General features: G+C 41.2%; 1 protein-coding gene across 10 annotated transcripts in view; it reads left to right on the plus strand.

The window, feature by feature from the left end:
- Positions 1 to 16,131, plus strand: part of LOC109891495 (R3H domain-containing protein 2) — a 74,395-nt gene that overhangs the window by 1,361 nt on the left and 56,903 nt on the right. The gene's annotated exons all lie outside the window — the stretch shown is intronic.

A 16,131-nucleotide genomic window follows, 5' to 3' on the forward strand; every position in this document is an offset into this window, starting at 1 on the left:
ACTCCGTGTATTGGCATGCGGCACTTTGGGTGGACACCCACCTCAATCAATGAGAGAAGATTTGAAATGGACAAGATGGTGAAAACATTGGATTACTTCTTGGAGCAAAACATTTATTTCATTTAATAACGGAGCATTTTTTTCAATTCAAATTAACCCTCTGCAACAAGACATGGAAATTTAGAAGACGTGTTGTCTTCCAAGTCGCTGTGCTATGCTTTACACAAACTACTTTGTAACGGCTGTATGGAAGTGTAGCTATATTTTGTTATGGTCTCAACATATGCACAGTGCCAAGCACTGTGTGTGTGTGTGTTTTAGTCATTGCCCCTCTACCTGTATTTTTGGGAGAATAGTTGATTTCTGGATGCATTGTTGGATACCCTACATATCATACAGTTTACTAGGAACTGTGTTGTGGGGGGGGGATTGAAAGCTTTACTGGAAATATAGCCTCAGCCTGAGCCTACGTGTTTTGGGAAGCACTATTCAAATACTCTTAGTTGTAAGGGGATCAAATATCCATCATATACTATACAGCCTAAACTAACAGTACTCCACAATCTGGTTTGAATATCACAGAATAGCATGGTCTATTAGATTAGTTAATGTAGCCAACTTCAGCCCCCCCCAACTCATCTTGCCTAATGAGCACATAAGAGATTGGATAGGAAAAGCATGTAGTGCAGATGAATGTACGCTGCTCACTCCCTGTGCAGCAGCAGCATATAGTAAACTGGTGTCAGAATGTTTTGTGTGGGGCATGTGGTTTTTAGAGAGTAGCTTGTGTGGTTTTAGGGACAGGCTTGTCTTCAGTAGGTGAACCATTGATTCAACAGTCTGCTCCTAATGAAGCGGCAGTGTGGTGGGAGTTGCCTGCTGTGGCTGCCTGTCTCTGTCATCCACCTCAATTTGCTATTGCACTGGTGGTTGTACCCTAACTATCATTTGGTACATAAACACACATAAATATGCAGTTTCCCTTATTTGAGCCTGTTTAGTTTACATTTTTTGTTGGAACATGAAAAGGCTCTAAAGAGATATTTGATTTTCTATCCTTAGTTTGTACCATGTGTTATCTAGCCACATTTAAAACGTTTATTTTAATTTATAGATGAACTGGTTTGACTAGATTAGACATACAATTGATAGGCCTATAGATGGAAGTTGTATATCATAAATATAATTCTTTGAGATGGTGATTTGATAGCCCTGAGTAATTGTGATTCAAAGTGATGAGTCATCTCATTCTGTTCTACCCTATTCAAAAACACTTACATATTGTGTCTTGCCTATTCTCCCTCTGAATGGCACACATACACAATCCATGTCAAGGCTTAACAACTCTTCTTTAACCTGTCTCCTCCCCTTCATCTACACTGATTTGAAGTGGATTTAACAAGTGACATCAATAAGGGATCATAGCATTCACCTGGTCAGTCTGTCATGGAAAGAGCATGTGTCCTAATGTTTTGTATCCTATGTATCTGAGAACTAAAAATCACCTAAATGAAAGCTAGACAGGAAGATCTGAAAATACCCATATCAGTGTTAATTTTATGTTTGAGCAAAGAACACAGCATAAGCCATGGCAAAATTAATTGAATTCCATGAAACTTGCTTTAAAACTGCATTTTTCACTCCGCTGCATTGCAAAATGGGAGTAATTGCAGGAAATCAGCTTTAAAAACAGAAATAAAAAAATCTCTGCTCCATGGATAAATTTGTAGAATTGCAGGAAGTTGGCTTAAAAATGCAACTGTTTCTATACCTTTTTGATCCGGATAAAATCCTGGGGTAGATTCACTGCCATAGAACCCTATCCCTACTCATCAGTTTGTCTACCTGAGATCTGCTTCTGTGTTTGCAGCAGCAGCGGCAGTGGAGATGGTGGCTTTTTCTAGAGAGACGTGAAGAGATATTTATAGATCTTTGCCTGAGCACAGATCTGGTGCTACTGCTGCTTCTCTCTTTCTCCTCCTCTTCCCCCCCCTCTCTCTATTCATCCTCTCCCTCCCTCTCCTTCTATCTACCCCCTCGATTTATCTGTGTATCTCTCCTTCTCGCTGTCTTTCCCTCCACGCCTTGTTAGATGTATATAATCCTTCCACTGCTTGCTAGATGTAAATAATTGATCAGACCTGGAGGCTGGGAGGGAATAGGTGACTGGTTGCATGGCTGTGGGTCCAGACTGGATCAGACCTGCCATTACTGTCAGTAGCTTGACTTCCATCCAAATGAGGACAAATTTGAATGCGAATATTCTAAAATCTGTATGGAAACAATATGCACATTGTCCCACAAGATGTTTCCATCAATTGTACTTTTTGCAGATTAAAAGCTGTGCGTGATGATGTAGTGCACATGAAAATAACTTTTTTTTGTGGTTAAATTCCCATGTATGGAATTTAAAACATACAAGTTACTGGTTTTATCCCCAAAAAATGTTGCGTTATATAGCGACTGTTCCCACTCTGGTCTTGGCACGTGTGCTCTTGCCAACAGCTCACAGATACAGTGCAGGTATAGCCTACATGATGACATTGTTATGGACAAAGTAGCAAGATCATTTTTCTTTGGCAAACTGCAGTCAAGAATCGATCATCATGTCACCAGAATAAGACCCTCAATATTTATTGGAAAGGAGCATCATCGCTGTGCACTTTCACCACCCTGTGAAGTATATCACTTATTTAATCTGTAATTTTTAGCCTAATAAACTGCATGCTTTCCCAAATCGTAGGGGGAGGACCCCACAACATATCATCGCGTGACTCCAAGTTACTTTGGTATGATGGTTATTATATAAATATTTCACATAAAATAATTTCCCACTGCCAATTCTAGCAATTCTATTTTACAGGCAGAAAAATATCCCACCTTGTCTAGCATATTTTATTTTGTCGACATTTGGTAAATTTACAGACATTAGCTGTTTCAGTCAGGCCTGTCGTGACATTATTTTATTCAGTCAGGGAAACTGGTTTGTGCTGCAAAGGAGAGGATTGAGGCAGCAAACCACTCACTGGGAGAAGACATGAACCGGTATCGAGGGGGAGAGAAACTGGATCATCAGTCATCACTATTAGAGCTGATATTTCAGTCACAAGATGTCCAAACAAAAGCACGCAATAAATCCATTGTTGTGAGATGTATAAATTTGGGGCAGCAGGTAGCCTAGTGGTTAGAGCGTTGGACCAGTAACCGAAAGGTTGCAAGATCAAATCCTCGAGCTGACAAGGTATTGTTCCTAGGCCGTCATTGAAAATAAGAATTTGTTTTTAACTGACTTGCCTAGTTAAATAAAGGTTAAATTGTTTAAAAATGATATAAAATATATACAAAAAATAAATGGCAATAAGATTTGGCTACAGCTGCTGGTCATTCATTCATCAAAACTACCATTCCAGTATTTTACTTGCTATATTGTATTTACTTTGCCATCATGGCCTTTTTTGCCTTTACCTCCCTTCTCACCTCATTTGCTCACATTGTATATAGACTTGTTTATACTGCATTATTGACTGTATGTTTGTTTTTACTCCATGTGTAACTCTGTGTCGTTTTATCTGTCGAACTGCTTTGCTTTATCTTGGCCAGGTCGCAATTGTAAATGAGAACTTGTTCTCAACTTGCCTACCTGGTTAAATAAAGGTAAAATAAAAAATAAATAAATAAATAAATTCTGTTGGACACATTATCACTACGCTAGGAGTGTGAATGGTTAAACATTAAAACGAAATTGAAAAAGGTTTCTTCCACAAAATTAAAGGCACATTGCAGTTATCACGAAACTACCACGAACAGGTCCCGATCACCATAAAGGGGAAAAATAAAAATGTAACATACCCAATGCAGCAATGCTGTAACGTTAGTATGAGATTTGCATCGTTCAAATTATATGCCATGAATATAAGGTGCTCGGCACGTCATCGTTGTTAAGTTGAAAAATGGCAGTGAAAGGTATGTGACAGCAGCGAAACAGCCTGCTCTGCCCCCCAGTCAGTACAGTATTGAGTCTGCTGCTGCTCTCTGTGCTTTTAGCTGACCCTACTTTACGTAGCTATATATCTTTATTTATTTCCATACTGTACAGATTTATATCTATACTGTATCGATTTTATTTCTATATACATTTTTCTTTCCTCCGCTCCTGACTGCATATGCTGCCATAGAAATTGAATGACAAGAACGTACATCCCCATTCAAGTCAGTGAGGGCATAATAGGTGGTCATAAACGGTTATGGCAGTTTTATTTTCATGACTGTCTTCATCCATAACCTTCGATTATATGGTAATTGTGCAAGCCCTAATGTTTCAGTGCAGTGCCCAGCTAGCTAAAACTCCATCCCTGTGTTTGTCAGTGACGCTAGCTATACGCAAGCAGGCTACAACAATTTAAATCAGCTGATGAAATTACTTGTGACCGATATAGCCTACTTGTACAGGAATAGAGATGTTTTTACAACTTTCTCACTGTCTATCAGAGTATGCGTCTTTCTGCCCCAGTGCCTGTGTATCATTGTGAGTGAGCCATGCACAATTTAGGTCACAGGAGACAATGGTACCAAATAGATTTTTAATTTTGGAATATTGATAAGTGGCAGTTGATGTCAAGTGCGCGTTGTCTCAAGTGTTTTAACCTAAATTAGCATTAACAGACTAGATTGATCACTATTGAACACAAGGGCAAGTGGCAACTCGATAAAGGGGTTATGGGCCATGTGTTTGGTTTGAGATTCAGCCTGTGACTACATTTGATAGAACGTCATAGCCCCCTAGCGTTCATACGGAACTGGACTATCATACGCAATAGGACCAAAATCTGCACGTGGAGTTGTAATGTTTTGATTTTGTTTGAATTAAGCAACAATATTGTACATTTTAACTAGCCTAACATTTGCCATATTTTTGTCATGATGCATGAGAGCGTGTGCATAACGGTGTCTGCATGTGAGAGAGGTGCATGCAGTTCATACTAGAGGTCGACCGATTAATCGGAATGGCTGATTAATTAGGGCCGATTTCAAGTTTTCATAACAATCGGTAATCGGTATTTTTGGACACCGATTTGCCTTTTTAAATTTTATTATAATTATTTTTTACACCTTTTATTTAACAAGGCAAGTCAGTTAAGAACACATTCTTACTTTCAATGACGGCCTAGGAACGGTGGGTTAACTGCCTCGTTCAGGGGCAGAACGACAGATTTTTACCATGTCAGCTCGGGGATTCGTTTTGCAACCTTCTGGTTACTAGTCCAACGCTCTAACCACCTGCCTTACATTGCACTCCACGAGGAGCCTGCGTGGCACGCTCGCAGGCTCCTCTGTTACGCGAGGGCAGCAAGAAGCCAAGGTAAGTTGCTAGCTAGCATTAAACGTATCTTATAAAAAACAATCAATCTTAACATAATCACTAGTTAACTACACATGGTTGATGATATTACTATGTTATCTAGCGTGTCCTGCATTGCATATAATTGATGCAGGGCCTGTTAGTAGGCTGTTCTCATTGAATCACAAACTACTTTGACAAACGGGTGATGAAAAAAAAGCGTTTGCGGAAAAAAATCGCTGTCGTTGCACCAACCATAAACATAAATGCCTTTCTTTAAAATAAATACAATTTATATATATTTTTTACCTGCATATTTAGTTAATATTGCCTGCCAACATTAATTTCTTATAACTAGGGAAATTGTCACTTCTCTTGCGTTCCGTGCAAGCAGTCAGGGTATATGCAGCAGTTTGGGCCGCCTGGCTCATTGCGAACTATGTGAAGTCCATTTATTCCTAACAAAGGCCATAATTATTTTGCCAGAATTGTACATAATTATGACATAACATTGAAGGTCATACAATGTAACAGCAATATTTAGCCTTAGGGATGCCATCTGTTAGATAAAATATGGAACGGTTCCGTATTTCACTGAAAGAATAAACGTTTTATTTTCGAAATGATAGTTTCCGGATTTGACCATATTAATGACCTAAGGCTCGTATTTCTGTGTGTTATGTTATAATTAAGTCTATGATTTGATAGAAGCATTCTGACTGAGCACCGGCAGGCTCGTAAGCATTCATTCAAACAGCACTTTCGTGTGTTGCCAGCAGCTCTTCGCAATGCTTCAAGCATTGCGCTGTTTATGACTTCAAGCCTATCAACTCCCGAGATTAGGCTGGTGTAACTGATGTGAAATGGCTATCTAGTTAGCGGGGTGTGTGCTAATAGCATTTCAAACTTCACTCGCTCTGAGACTTGGAGTAGTTGTTCCCCTTGCTCTGCAAGGCTTTTGTGGAGCAATGGGTAACGATGCTTCGAGGGTGGCTGTTGTCGATGTGTTCCTGGTTCGAGCACAGGTAGGGGCGAGGAGAGGGACGGAAGCTATAGTGTTAGACTGGCAATACTAAAGTGCCTATAAGAATATCCAATAGTCAAAGGTATATGAAATACAAATGGTATAGAGAGAAATAGTCCTATAATTCCTATAATAACTACAACCTAAAACTTCTTACCTGGGAATATTGAAGACTCATGTTAAAATGAACCACCATCTTTCATATGTTCATAAGCTTTCATAGCTTTCTTTAATGGCACATATTGCACTTTTACTTTGTTCTCCAACACTTTGTTTTTGCATTATTTAAACCAAATTGAACATGTTTCATTATTTAAGGAGGATACATTTATTTGATTGATGTATTATTTTAAGTTAAAATAAGTGTTCGTTCAGTATTGTTGTAATTGTCATTATTACAAATAAATACATAAAAAAAATAATAATCGGCTGAGTAATCGGTATTGGCTTTTTTGGTCCTCCAATAATTGGTATCGGTGTTGAAAAATCATAATCGGTCGACCTCTTGTTCATACCTGTGTGTGTGCGCGAGAGAGTGTGTTAGGCCTGGGTGGTATCCAGATTATCTTCAAACCGACCTTGTGCCATACCGGCATATTCGGTAATACCGGCACTGAACACAAGGGATGCTTTAAAAAACAAAACACTGAGCCTTTGCTTCAAATGTTAGCAGTGCTAACAAATGCATATAAAATGCAATAGAGCATGCTAACTAAATGCTAATGAGTGCATTGCAAACAATTTATATAGTGTCTGACCTAAAGTATTTGCAGGACAGACATCCCAGCTCATATTTATACAAGTAACAAAAAAAGTATTTGCTGTTACCAAGCAATGCTTGATTTTGGAAGAAGCCAACCACTAAATAGCATGTTATCAGCATGTTAAATGTGCAACTGGAGGGGAAAAAATTCTAGACCACCTTTACGTACATACCCCAACCAGAAGCCATACAGGTAACATCCACACTGAGCGAAAGGCTAGAGCTGCCACTTTCAAGGAGCGGGACTCTAACCCAGAAGCTTATAAGAAATCCTGCTATGCCCTTCGACGAACCATAAAACAGGCAAAGCATCAAAACAGGACTAAGATCGAATCGTCCTACATCGGCTCTGACGCTCGTCAAATGTGGCAGGGCCTGCAAGCCATTACAGATTACAAAGGGAAGCACAGCCAAGAGCTGCCCAGTGACACATGCCTACCAGACGAGCTAAACTACTTCTATGCTTGCTTCGAGGCATGTAACACTGAAACATGCATGGGAGCATCAGCTGGAAGACTGTGTGACAGGTTAACATTCAGACGGATTACCAGGACGTGAACTCCGAGCATGCGCTGACCAACTGGCAAGTGTCTTCACTGACATTTTCAACCTCTCCCTGTCTGAGTCTGTAATATCAACATGTTTTAAGCAGACCACCATAGTGCCTGTGCCCAAGAACACTAAGGTAACCTCCCTAAATGACTACCGACCCGTAGCACTCACGTCTGTAGCCATGAAGTGCTTTGAAAGGCTGGTCATGGCTCACATCAACACCATTATCCCAGAAACCCTAGACCCACTACAATTTGCATACCGACCAACAGATCCACAGATGATGCAATCTCTATTGCACTCTGCACTGCCCTTTCCCACCTGGACAAAATGAACACCTATGTGAGAATGCTATTCATTTACTACAGCTTAGCATTCAACACCATAGTGCCCTCAAAGCTTATCACTTTGTATGATATTTATGATTTTCCCTTTCCTTTTGAGCCCACGGCAAGAAGGCACCAGAGCCTACCGTGATAAAGGGTTCTCTAGATAAGTCACACAGTACATGGAAAGCATGAGGTGTGGCTAACATTTGCAAGCTTGAGCTAGCATACACACTCCGTAGCACAGAGTAGATCCTCCATATGACGTTGAGAAATAGTGCATTGTAGGTAGTTTAGAAGATATCTGGAAATAAGTGAATAAATATGGAATAACGCAAAAACATAACTGTTTGTTCTACACTTTAACTTTTGTCTGAAAATTAAATATACATTTTACTCTACTACGTTACCCACTCCAGTCAGCAGATGGCGGTGTGGGAATTTAAGGCAATGCTGTTGGTGTGATGTAAAATCTAGTGGACGGAATGCTTCTTTCAACAGCAGCAACAGTTTGTCCGCCACCTCGGTAGCTTGCTAGCCAAAATAGCCAAACCAATAAAGCTCTTTAGACGCTTTAGTGTATATTAGCTACGGTGTTTTAAACCCTCTTCTGTCATCTAGTTAGTTATCTGATTTAAATTCATATTTACGGTGTTATTAGTCAGCTAGCGGGCTGGTTAAGTTAGCAATGACCTAGCTAGCTAACATCCTCGACCATGCGGTCACTAAACTACTCTCCTCCTGCTAAAGAAGAGGAGGTCTGCTGGACGGAGGAAGAGGATATCACAGTAAAACAAGAAATAGAGTGTGAGGCTGTTACAGTTAAAAAGAAAGACGCATTGAGTGAAAGTGGAGGATGTAGTTTATGGAGTGAAAGAGGAGGAGGGGGAGATGACTTACATGGAAAAAGGAGGAAGAAGAAGAGGAAACTGGATATCTGAGCCCCGTTTCCAAAACACATTTTAAGGCATCCAATGATTAACTTAGCCGTATGATGGTTTTGAGAAACCGGGCCCTGATTAACACTAAGTACTGTCTTAAATGCTTCTACACCTGCATTGTTTACTGTTTGGGGTTTAAGGTTGAGTTTCTGTACAGCACTTTGTGACATCAGATGATGTAAGAAGTGCTTTACAAATACACTGCTCAAAAAAATAAAGGGAACACTTAAACAACACAATGTAACTCCAAGTCAATCACACTTCTGTGAAATCAAACTGTCCACTCAGGAAGCAACACTGATTGACAATAAATGTCACATGCTGTTGTGCAAATGGAATAGACAACAGGTGGAAATTATAGGCAATTAGCAAGACACCCCCAAAAAGGAGTGGTTCTGCAGGTGGTGATCACAGACCACTTCTCAGTTCCTATGCTTCCTGGCTGATGTTTTGGTCACTTTTGAATGCTGGTGGTGCTTTCACTCTAGTGGTAGCATGAGACTGAGTCTACAACCCACACAAGTGGCTCAGGTATTGCAGCTCATCCAGGATGGCACATCAATGTGAGCTGTGGCAAGAAGGTTTGCTGTGTCTGTCAGCGTAGTGTCCAGGGCATGGAGGCGCTACCAGGAGACAGGCAAGTACATCAGGAGACGTGGAGGAGGCCGTAGGAGGGCAACAACCCAGCAGCAGGACCGCTACCTCCGCCTTTGTGCAAGGAGGAGCAGGAGGAGCACTGCCAGAGCCCTGCAAAATGAACTCCAGCAGGCCACAAATGTGCATGTGTCTGCTCAAACGGTCAGAAACAGACTCCATGAGGGTGGTATGAGGGCCCGACGTCCATAGGTGGGGGTTGTGCTTACAGCCCAACACCGTGCAGGACGTTTGGCATTTGCCAGAGAACACCAAGATTGGCAAATTCGCCACTGGCGCCCTGTGCTCTTCACAGATGAAAGCAGGTTCACACTGAGCACATGTGACAGACGTGGCAGAGTCTGGAGACGCCGTGGAGAACATTCTGCTGCCTGCAACATCCTCCAGCATGACCGATTTGGCGGTGGGTCAGTCATGGTGTCGGGTGGCATTTCTTTGGGGGGGCCGCACAGCCCTCCATGTGCTCGCCAGAGGTAGCCTGACTGCCATTAGGTACCGAGATGAGATCCTCAGACCCCTTGTGAGACCATATGCTGGTGCGGTTGGCCCTGGGTTCCTCCTAATGCAAGACAATGCTAGACCTCATGTGGCTGAAGTGTGTCAGCAGTTCCTGCAAGAGGAAGGCATTGATGCTATGGACTGGCCCGCCCGTTCCCCAGACCTGAATCCAATTGAGCACATCTGGGACATCATGTCTCGCTCCATCCACCAACGCCACGTTGCACCACAGACTGTCCAAGAGTTGGCGGATGCTTTAGTCCAGGTGTGGGAGGCGATCCCTCAGGAGACCATCCACCACCTCATCAGGAGCATGCCCAGGCGTTGTAGGGAGGTCATACAGGCACGGAGGCCACACACACTACTGAGCGTCATTTTGATTTGTTTTAAGGACATTGCATCAAAGTTGGATCAGCCTGTAGTGTGGTTTTCCACTTTAATTTTGAGTGTGACTCCAAATCCAGACATCCATGGGTTGATACATTTGATTTCCATTGATCAATTGTGTGATTTTTGTTGTCAGCACATTCAACTATGTAAAGAAAAAAGTATTTAATAAGAATATTTCATTCATTCAGATCTAGGATGTGTTATTTTAGTGTCCCCTTTATTTTTTTGAGCAGTGTACACTTGATTGATTGGTGAACAATCTAAGGACCCTGGGACTAAACACCTCCATCTGCAACTGGATCCTGGACTTCCTGACAGGCCACCCCCAGGTGGTAAGGGTAGGTAACAACACATCCGCAACGATGATCCTCAATAAGAGGGCCCCTCAGTTGGTGTGTGCTCAGTCCCCTCTACTCCCTTTTCACTCATGACTGCACGACTCCAACACCACCATTAATCTAAGTTTGATGACACAACAGCTGTAGGCCTGATCACCGACAACGATGAGACAGCCTATAGGGAGGAGGTGTGAGACCTGACCGTGTGGTGCAAGGACAACAATCTCTCCCTCAACGTGATCAAGACAAAGGAGATGATTACAGTAAAAGGAGGACCGAGCACGCCCCCATTCTCATCGATGGGGCTGTAGTGGAGTAGGTTGAAAGCTTCTAGTTCCTTGGCGTCCACATCACCAACAAACTAACATTGTCCAAGCACCACAAGACAGTCGTGATGATGGCACGACAAAACATATTCCCCCTCAGGAGACTGAAAATATTTGTCATGGGTTCTACAGCTGCACCATCGAGAGCATCCTGACAGGTTGCATCACTGCCTGGAATGGCAACTGCTCGGCCTCCAACCGCAAGGCACTACAGAGGGTGGTGCGTATTAGAGGTCGACTGATTATGATTTTTCAACGCCAATACCGATTATTGAAGGACCAAAAAAGCCGATACCGATGAATCGGCCGATTTTTATTTTATTTGTAATAATGACAATTACAACAATACTGAATGAACACTTATTTTAACTTAATATAATACATCAATAAAATCAATTTAGCCTCAAATAATGAAACATGTTCAATTTGGTTTAAATAATGCAAAAACAAAGTGTTGGAGAAGAAATTAAAAGTGCAATATGTGCTATGTAAGAAAGCTAACGTTTAAGTTCCTTGCTCAGAACATGAGAACATATGAAAGCTGGTGGTCCCTTTTAACATGAGTCGTCAATATTCCCTGGTAAGAAGTTTTAGGTTGTAGTTATTATCGGGATTATAGGACTATTTCTCTCTATACCATTTGTATTTCATTAACCTTTGACTATTAGATGTTCTTATAGGCACTTTAGTGCCTCTCCTCGCTCGAACCAGGAACACAACGACAACAGCCACCCTCGAAGCAGCGTTACCCATGCAGAGCAAGGGGAACAACCACTCCATGGCTCAGTGACGTTTGAAACGCTATTAGCGCGCGCAAACTAGCCAGCCATTTCACTTCGGTTACACCAGCCTCATCTCGGGAGTTGATATGCTTGAAGTCATAAACAGCGCAATGCTTGACGCACAACGAAGAGCTGCTGGCAAAACGCACTAAAGTGCTGTTGGAATTAATGTTTACGCGCCTGCTTATGCCTACCACCACTCAGTCAGATACTTGTATGCTCAGTCAGATTATACGCAACACATGACATGCTAGATAATATCTAGTAATATCGTCAACCATGTGTAGTTAACTAGTGATTATGATTGATTGTTTTTTATAAGTTAAGTTTAATGCTAGCTAGCAACTTACCTTGGCTTACTGCATTCACGTAACAGTTAGTCTCCTTGTGGAGCCGGGGCCGAGCTTCCTGCCTTCCAGGACCTCTATACCAGGCGGTGTCAGAGGAAGGCCCTAAAAATTGTCAGACTCCAGCCACCCTTGTCACTCCGTTTTCTCTGTTACCGCATGGCAAGCGGTACAGGAGTGCCAAGTCTAGGTCCAAATGGCTTCAAAACAGCTTCTACCCCCAAGCCATAAGACTCCTGAACATCTAATCAAATGGCTACCCAGACAATATTTTCATTGACCCTCTCCTCTGGAACGCTGCTGCTACTCTGTTATTATCTATGCATAGGCTCTTTAATACCTCTACCTATACGTGTACTTATTACCTCGACACCCGCACATTGACTCTGTACTGGTACCCCCTGTATATAGCCCCGCTATTGTTATTAAATGCTGCTCTTTAATCATTTGTTATTCTTATCTGACTTTTTTTGTTATTTTCTTAACTGCATTGTTGGTTAAGGGCTTGTAAGTAAGCATTTCACTAAGGTATACACCTGTTGTATTCGGCGCATCTGACAAATACAATTAGATTTTATTTAAATTAGAAGAAATTAATGCACAACTGCAGAGAATTTAGCACATTTTAGACAGTTAGTGGATCTGACAGTGTTTTAACTATGCAGATATTTAACAAACAGACAGTCATGTAAGTAAAACATATCATATTCCCAGTTTATGCTACGAAACCAACTTTATGTGGTTTTAAAAATAGGTTCTAATTGACTCAATTCCATGACGTACAGTAAGACATTGTTTGCAGAATAGGTAGATGCAGTTCAATGCATGAGTAATATAGTTCACCAATACATTTCTTAGTAGTCCAAAAAATACTGTTATCAGGTTGTAAATCACAGCTGGCCTAGTGTATTGTTTGCTTCCTCCACCCATTCGGGATGCACTGTTTCAGTTTTCAGACCGGTGAAGAAGCCGAATGTGGAGGTCCTGGGCTGGCGTGGTTACACGTGGTCTGTGGTTGTGATGCCGGTTGGACGTGCTGCCAGGTTCTCTAAAACAATGTTGAATGCAGCTTATGGTAGAGAAATTAACATGCAATTCTCTGGCAACAGCTCTGGTGGATGTTTATTCATGCCAATTGCACCCTCCCTCAAAACTTGAGACATCTGTGGCATTGTTGAATGATAACTGCACATTTTTAAAGTGGCCTTTTGTTGTCCCAAGCACAAGGTGCATCTGTGTAGTGTCCAGACTGTTTAATCTGCTCCTTGATATGCCACAGTTGTTAGGTGGATTAATTATCTTTGCAAAGGAGAAATGCTCACTAACAGGGATGTAAACAAATTTGTGCACACAGTATGAGGGAAAATAAGCTTTTTGTGCGTATGGAACATTTCTTGTATTTTTTTATTTATTTCAGCTCATGAAACACTTTACATGTTGCTTTTATTTTTGTTCAGTGTAATTATAGAATGCTTGTGGATTTCTATTAAGAAGCAAAGTGGAGACAGCATTGTAGGCAACATTGTGTCTCATGGTTGAGCAGCAACAAATGCGCTCCTTGAGTGAAGGGACGGGGCTATGTCTGTGTGGAAAGCGGCATGGAGAGCAAGTGAGAACGGAGAGAGATGACTTAAGTAGCAAGTAAACTATAAAAATGGATGTTAAACTCGGCCGTCACTGTAAATAACAATTTGTTCTTAACTGACTTGCCCAGTTAAATAAAGGTAAAATAAAAAAAAACACATTTAACAAACCAGACATTCAAATACTGTTATAGAAGGTAAATAAAAAATCCAAACTGTTCCATGGATCAATACCGGTATATAGTAAAATATGGTATATTGCCCAGCCCTATGTTACGCTGCATGTGGACATTGCACAAACATGGACAGCTTGAGTAGATGCATTTATCAACACAAGATTGTTGGGCCAAAGACAAAAAATTATGCTGTAAATTGGCTATCATAGTGATTTACAGCATGATTTACAGCATGTCTACACTTACCTAGAAAATCAAAATAAGTTGTGTTTGGAGTACAATCACAGAACAAGGAGAATAAATATCTTTGATACAACTTCAGCTGTCCCAGAACTAGTATGGCATTCTATTTTTATGGTCTATTAGGATTTGGCTGTCTAACCACACACTGACATACACAGCTCTCTGGGTGAGGTTCTGTCTTCAAGGCTCAAGTGGGTGATGAAGTCCATTCCTGCTATTTAATGCAGAGGTCTCCAACCTTCTCTAGCTCTTCTCCATGTCCTTAGTGCACTACTTTCTCTTGTACACTGTTTTCTACCTAATATACCTGGGTAAAATAAAGATCAATAAACAACTCTGGAGGGGGGCAAAACAATTGAATTCACACCCCCAAAATATTCTGTTTTCCCTGGTTTTAGATTTTTTTTTGTTAAATTACAATTGTTCATATAGAAAATTGGATGTACTGATTCCATGTCAATGCGCAACTCAGACTACCAATTTTTTTTAGGTCTCAAAGAAAACGAACATACAGTTGAAAGTCAGAAGTTTCACATACACCTTAGCCAAATACATTTTAAACTCAGTTTTTCACAATTCCTGACATTTAATCCTAGTAAAAATGCCCTGTCTGAGGTCAGTTAGGATCAACACATTATTTTAAGGATGTGAAATGTCAAGGGGGTTGCGTACTTTCGCAAGCCACTGTACATACAGTTGAAGTTTACATACACTTAGGTTGGAGTCATTAAAACTAGTTTTTGAACCACTCCACAAATTTCTTATCAAACTATACTTTTGGCAAGTCAGTTAGGACATCTACTTTGTGCATGACACGAGTAATATTTACAACAATTGTTTACAGATGATTATTTCAAGTGTACCTGTGGATATATTTCAAGGCCTACCTTCAAACTCAGTGCCTATTTGCTTGACATCATGGGAAAATAAAAAAAATCAGCCAAGAACTCAGGAAAAAAATTGTAGACCTCTAAAAGTCTGGTTCATCCTTGGGAGCAATTTCCAAATGCCTGAAGGTACCACGTTCATCTGTACTAACAATAGTACGCTAGTATAAACACCATGGGACCACGCAGCCGTCATACCGCTCAGGAGCGCAAAGGACCTTGTGAAGATGCTGGAGGAAACGGGTACAAAAGTATATGTATCCACAGTAAAACGAGTCCTATATTGACATAACCTGAAATGCTGCTCAGCAAGGAAGAAGCCACTGCTCCAAAACTGCCATAAAGAAGGCAGACTACAGTTTGCAACTGGACATGGGGACAAAGATCGTACTTTTTGGAAAAATGTCCCCTGGTCTGATGAAACACAAATATAACTGTTTGGCCATAATGGAGGAAAAAGTGGGAGGCTTTCAAGGTGAAGAACACCATCCCAACTGTGAAGCACGGGGGTGGCAGCATCATGTTTTGTGGGTGCTTTGCTGCAGGAGGGACTGGTGCACTTAAAATAGATGCGATCATGAGGTAGGAGAATAATGTGGATATATTGAAGCAACATCTCAAGACATCAGTGTAAGTTTGGTCACAAATGGGTCTTTCAAATGGACAATGACCCCAAACATACTTCCAAAGTTGTGGCAAAAGGGCTTAAGGACAACAAAGTCAAGGTATTGGAGTGGCCATCACAAACCCTGACCTCAATCCCATAGAAAATGTGTAGGCAGACCTGAAAAAGCGTGTGCGTGCAAGGAGGCCTACAAACCTGACTCAGGTACACCAGCTCTGTCAGGAGGAATGTGCCAAAATTCACCCATCTTATTGTGGGAAGCTTGTGGAAGGCTTTTATTAGTGTATTGTCGTAGAAATTCTACACAGGGACACTCAAAGTCAATCTTAAATGAATCA

The sequence above is a fragment of the Oncorhynchus kisutch genome, linkage group LG5 (assembly GCF_002021735.2).
Source record: "Oncorhynchus kisutch isolate 150728-3 linkage group LG5, Okis_V2, whole genome shotgun sequence".
NCBI classification, from domain to species: domain Eukaryota; kingdom Metazoa; phylum Chordata; class Actinopteri; order Salmoniformes; family Salmonidae; genus Oncorhynchus; species Oncorhynchus kisutch.